This window comes from Ammospiza nelsoni, chromosome 1 (genome assembly GCF_027579445.1).
Source record: "Ammospiza nelsoni isolate bAmmNel1 chromosome 1, bAmmNel1.pri, whole genome shotgun sequence".
NCBI lineage: Eukaryota > Metazoa > Chordata > Aves > Passeriformes > Passerellidae > Ammospiza > Ammospiza nelsoni.
The window spans coordinates 144,671,470-144,677,469 of record NC_080633.1 but is presented as its reverse complement, the minus strand read 5'-3'; positions in this window follow the sequence as shown (position 1 = coordinate 144,677,469).

Sequence of the window (6,000 nt, the reverse complement as noted above, 5' to 3'; positions counted from 1 at the left end):
CTCACAAACAAGCTCTGGTTTGAGGTCTGTGAGGAAGGGCTACTGCCATTCTTTGTGATTTTCTGTCAAAAACACCTGAAAATAAGCCCATCTCTCTCTGCTGTTTAGCATTTAATGCATTATTGGTAAAAACAAAAATCCCAAAGACTTAAAAAACCAAACAAAAAAGAATACTACTGAGGAAGGGACAGCCAGCCTCGGCTTTCTGGATGTAGGACAAATGTGGCATTCACAGATATATTCTTGCTGAGATGAGAATTGGGATGGAAACTGGAATGTAATGTTCCCAATAACAGTGTTGTGTTGCACGATGTGTGGCATGCAATTATGGACCAGGTTTGACCTGCTCTAAGATGTCTCCTCATGAAGCAGTTACTTCTGCCATGGGTGGGAGGCTGGGTTCTATGGAGCACTCCTTTCACTGTTGTGCCAGTTCTGGTTATCAAAGGGAGTATAAATTAACTGAGGAAGCTTTGTGTTGAAAGTAATGCAAAGGTTCTGTTCTCCAGATGCAAGGATGCTAAATTCTGAATAAATCTGTTGACATCAGTGCAGATAATCTAGATTTACACCAGTGCAAAATGTGGTCATCCAGATGGATTATCTGAAGTGACTCTCTATGAGTGAATAGAATGTTCTCACAGGGCATGTTAGAGGCTCTGGTGAAAGGAATTATTGTATGGCTCCTGGGAATGTGGATGAGACATCCTGATGCTCTATATATAGTTACATTGATCAGATCCTCACTATTGCTCAAGGCAACCTGGGAGTTATTCCTTGAAGTCCATAAATTTCCTGTTTTGTTGCAATTACACTCAGCCAACTCCTACTTTGTCACATGGCTTGAATAGACTGCTCTGAACATCACCTTGGATATCCCTTATTCTCTGTAGTTTTGAAATCTTTTATGCAACCCATGATGTGTGCCAAGGGGACCCTTTCCTTCGGTGCCAAAGCTGGCAGCTTCTGCTAAGTCCTTTGCTCAATGCAAACCTCCTCTGCCATTGCTGAAAGGCAGAAAACGCATGTGCAGTTTGAGGCAACGGTTAAAATTACGTGGAAAGAAAATGACAGGAGCAGCTGTCATATTTTTAACAAAACTTGGTCACTGCGGATATGAAACCTGAGAACTTGCATAAGAGAGCCGCTCCAGTGAGTGTTGGTTTAGTCCACAGAGCAGCTGCAGGAAGGGGGGCATTTCGCCGCTCCTCTGGAGCTCCCTGTCTGGGGAATTGTGGCTGCAGGTTCCCGAGGGCCCCCTGGTGTTTTGCGCAATCTATCTTTAGAGAACTGCACGTTAACTTCTGAGAAGGGCCCTGGCTTGGAGCAGGGGCTACCTCCAAACTGACAAACCACTTCCTGCAATCGTTAACTGAATTAAGAACTTGCTGTCCCCCTCAGTCCCCTGAAAAGACCCCACTTCCCACCCCTTCACCACCACCACCAGCCCCTTGGCTTGGCATCAGGAAATATTGGTAAAGACAAAAGAACAGAGAAGGTTGAAGTGATACTAATTCATAATAGGTCTCCCCCTTGCCTGTGTCTTCTACAAAGAGCTCTGATGTCAGTGCCGTTGGCTTTCTGCTAAAGTCATGGCAATTCCAGAGTGTTTTCAGTCAAAGGAAGGAAGGTGCCTGTGTGTTTGGTGCTTTGTTTGTATTTCTACCAGGATAATCCTCCTCTGACACTGATGCAAAAGGGTGTTGTAATTTTTGGTGAAATCGTAGGAAGTAAAAGAACACCTGCAACTCCTGGGGCAGGATTTCCTTCTAAAAATATCCCAGATTTTGTCAGCGTCAGCTTCCATTAAAGGATATAGCAAAACCTTCCAATCATCAGTGTTGACTTCAATGATGTATTCTTGTAGCCATTGAGAAAAAGAACAGCAAAGCTACTCTGAATTCTTTTTGTTTGATTTTGTACTTGGTGATGGTGGTTGTGGGGGTTTTTTTCATTTTGTTTGCTCCCAGATGTGTGGTCTTTTAATATCTACATCTACTTAATAGCTACTCAATTTTGGCCCATGTTTGCCTCCAGAATGTCCTTCTGCTGTGTGAGATTTACAAGTGGTTACATTGCTCTCTCCTTGGGTTTCTGGTCCTCCTGCTTTGAAGATCCCCAGGCAGGTTTATTCCCTCTGGACTTAGAGATGCCAATCAGAATTTTGCAAATCAGTAACTGAAATGGAAATGTTAGCTCACTAAGACTTTGCAGTTATAGACAAGGTAATTTATTTGAAAGCATGTTTTTCTTTTATTTTTAAGATTCCAGCATCATCCAGCAGATATCAATTGGCTCTATACACATGAAACACACAGGTAGTTTTAAGACTGTAAACACACTTTAAAACATACTCTTCTACTTAATTTTTATTATATAAGCTCCATGAGAACATGACCCTTGCTTCATAACTTAATTGGTCAGGAAGGATATTCTTCCTGCAGACATGTCTATCTCAAAATAGAATATAAGGGTTTGGACTGTTTTCACACACAAATGTAAATAAAAGTTTGTTTTGCAAACAGATATTTTCTCTCAAAAATTTTTTCTTTCAGCTGCTTTCCTTCTACTTTGTCACAGACATGATGTCAACAAGAATCAAGGAAGAACTAAATGGGAAACATATGCTCTATATTATTATCCAAGAGTGGGAAATGCATGGAGGAGTGCATAGCATGAGCAGAAGAAGACAAAATCAAGAATATATGAAAATCTAGGAGAAGCCATTTGAATTTCTTATTAAACTTTGAACGCTACTTCCAGGTGCTTGCTTTTTATCCTGACAACATTTGCAGGGCAGAGTACTATGTGTTAGAAGACCTTCCAGAAGTTGCTGACTTCTGTCCCAAAAATCAAAGAGAAAAGGATCTGGAAGCCTCAACTTCTACTGTCTGTGGAGGATGAGCAGGAACAAATGACCAGGCACAGTTTGTCATTCCTTTCCATCTGGAATGGAACACACAATGGTGCATTTTAACCCTTGCAGGAGATGGATTGAAGAAGCATGCAATCAACACAGTATCAGAGGTCTTGATCCAGTATTCCTGAGTGTGTAGGGCATCTGAAAGCAGGATGAGCCTTTCAATTATCCCAAAAGACAGAACTAGTGAAAATTTTTAGTGGAACAGATTTTCATAGGGAAATAACATTTCTTTGGAATAAGAACTTTCCCTGGGAACGTATCAGCTGGAGTGAGACTTGTCATTGTCACTGCTGAAAAAGCTGCAAACTCCAGAGGTTTATAAAAACTGAAACTGCCTAAGCACGTTGCTTGAATACATTCTACAGTATATACACCCCAGGAGTCTGGAGTGTATAGAGGCAGGCATTTGCTCCCACCAAAAGCATTTGGAGTGTTTCCATCTTTCTTAATAGAAGCAAGATCAGGCCCTGAGTATGAAAAATGCAGAGGCAGATAGTGAGCCCAGGGGAGATGCTAATTTGTTTGTCCATTGCTGCATGTCTGTTGCATGCTCATGTTAGCTGCAATATTCCTTTTTCAGTAGGAAGCCATTGATGCCAAGGATGACATTTTTTGCACCTGTGTAAACTGAAGTTCATTGCATAAATACACTGAAGCCTTCACTGGCTCCTTGGTGAAGCTGGGAGCGAGAGTGATATCCACTTGCACTGCTGTAAACAAGGTTTTTGAGATAAATAGATAAAAGATGCTATGAACACATGCAGGATTGTGTCACTGTGGTTGGGTTGGCTATTGAGCTGCCTCTCTCCCACGTAATTCACATGAGATCAATGGGCTGTGGCTCACAGCCACCCTGGGCCACCTGAACCCACTTCCCTCACTCTGAGAAGAGCATCCTGCCACGCGTGCCCAGGGGATATTTGCAGCACGAGCAGTGAAAGCTGAATTTGGATTCTTCACTAGAGGTGGAAGGTTCTGAGAAGAGCAGGAAGTGTGAGTGAGCCTGTGCAGCCCAGGGGCTGGGCAGGGGGAGGCCCTGGTCCCACAGCAGTGACTGCCTGCTATGGCAGATGGACAGGAGCACTCACACAGACACTGAGAGAAGGAAGGTGAAGAACATGTCTCTGTAAGGCCTTTCTGAACCCTTTCCAAATTATGCATTTATCATCCCTTTTTGCATATTTAATCCTAACTTGCAGATACTCTATTTGATAATGGTGGGTTTTTAATGGTATAATTTTCAACTAAGTACTTTGTTGGCTGTCTAATGGAAAGACCTGTATTAAACTGCTTTTACAGTCTCTGACCTAGGACTAAAAACCTCTGCCTCAAGAGGCAGACTAAGGTTAGACTAAATGCAGGTATGGTTGTTCACAGGTCTGTGTTCTAATGTATTTTTCACCTACCCACTGCCAGAATCTCCCACTTTGAACTTGATGTGATGTAGTCCTATGACTCAAATCCCTCAGCAAAAAATGCATGCAGAAGATTTACTAAGATCTACCAAAGCAAAGCACCAGTATTATGAATTTTTCTGGGCTACCACAGAGAGCAGCAGTGACTTTTGAGAAAGATTCCTGAATCTCACGGGTCCATTTCAAGAAGCAGAGCTGATTTTCAGCCTCATTGGCCAGAGTTTGTTCCCACTGCAGCAGAGGTTGTCATTGCACTGAGTTACACCCCTGTCTTGCTTCTGCAATTGCCCATCCTTGGTGCTCTGCTCTCTTGACTACTGCCCCAGCCTCTCCCCATCTCTGCTCCTATTTAAGAAAGTTCAGCTTCTCGGTGCAGAGCAATAGAAATCAGGGCCTGAAGGGATTTTGTGGGAGCTGTCTAGCCCCTCCCCTTACCCACAGAAATTCAGCTATACCTAAATTTGTACATGAGGAAGGGGAAGAAGGGGTAGAGAGGCTGTCAGGCTCCAAGCTACTTTTGGCTTGGCTGTGATTAGCACCAAGCACAGGTGTTAAGCACCTCTTCGCTGTCAGATTTTCCATGCAGTGTGTGTCCTTAATACAGGCAGAAACTATTTTTGGTTACAACACAATCAGCTATCTTTATCAAGGGGTTTTCTACAGGACCCATCTGTACAGCAGCCAAGTACTTCCCAGACAGATTCAGTCTTCATGGCAGGAACGAGAAAGCATTTCTCTGACAAATTATTTAAAAATAGTATGGGCAGATTTATTAACACCTTATAAAAACCCAGGCAGCTGCTGCTAAGTATAAAGTCAGGCAGCAAAACGATGGGTAAAAGCTGGTTTATGTTTTACAAGAAGTTTTCTAGACATAAAAGATCACTTTTTTAAAAGTGAATTTCTTTTAGAGAAATGATACGTTTGAAAAGTTTTGTTTGCAATTCACTTATGCATTCCAGACACACAACCCACAAAATAAACATCTTAAACTCACTTCAGTTTACTTGATTCCAGTCACTAATTATGGATATTAAATTTCTGTAACATTTAAGCTAAGTTTACATCGTCTGCAGAAAGGTTTGCACCATTTAAATCTATTTAGAAATCTGTTAAATAAATCTGACTTGAGTTTAGTTATAGCAAATATTTTAGCTAATAAATTTCTTGGGACTGGGTTTTATCTTTTCTGCATGCATGGATGAAACTCAAGTGCTCTCAAAACCTCAGCAGATAAATAATAAATGATGCAAAATAGTTTTTTGATACATAATAATATCATAACTTAAAAATGTTTTTTTTCTAGGACTAGAAATGAGTGAGTTGTGTCCCTCTGGGAAGTTATTAAATACCAAGAAAAAAGAGCTTTTTCTAGTGTTGGAAGGGTGTTGATGCATCTCTCACCACACCCTGGTTCCTGGTAATCATTTACACTCATCTCTCACACCCTTCCAAAGGGGCTGTAAACTACTGCCAGCTCTGTATGTTGCACCTACCTTATCACAGGCAAAAACAAATTTCAAAGCCATGAAGATTCCAATCTTTGGTAGGCACATGCACAGAAAAGCTGCTGCTTTGGGTTATCAGGCACCTGTATTTTGCTTTACTCCATTGTAACCTGTGTATCAGAGATCTGCTCTCTCTCATTTGTCCATAAAGCTT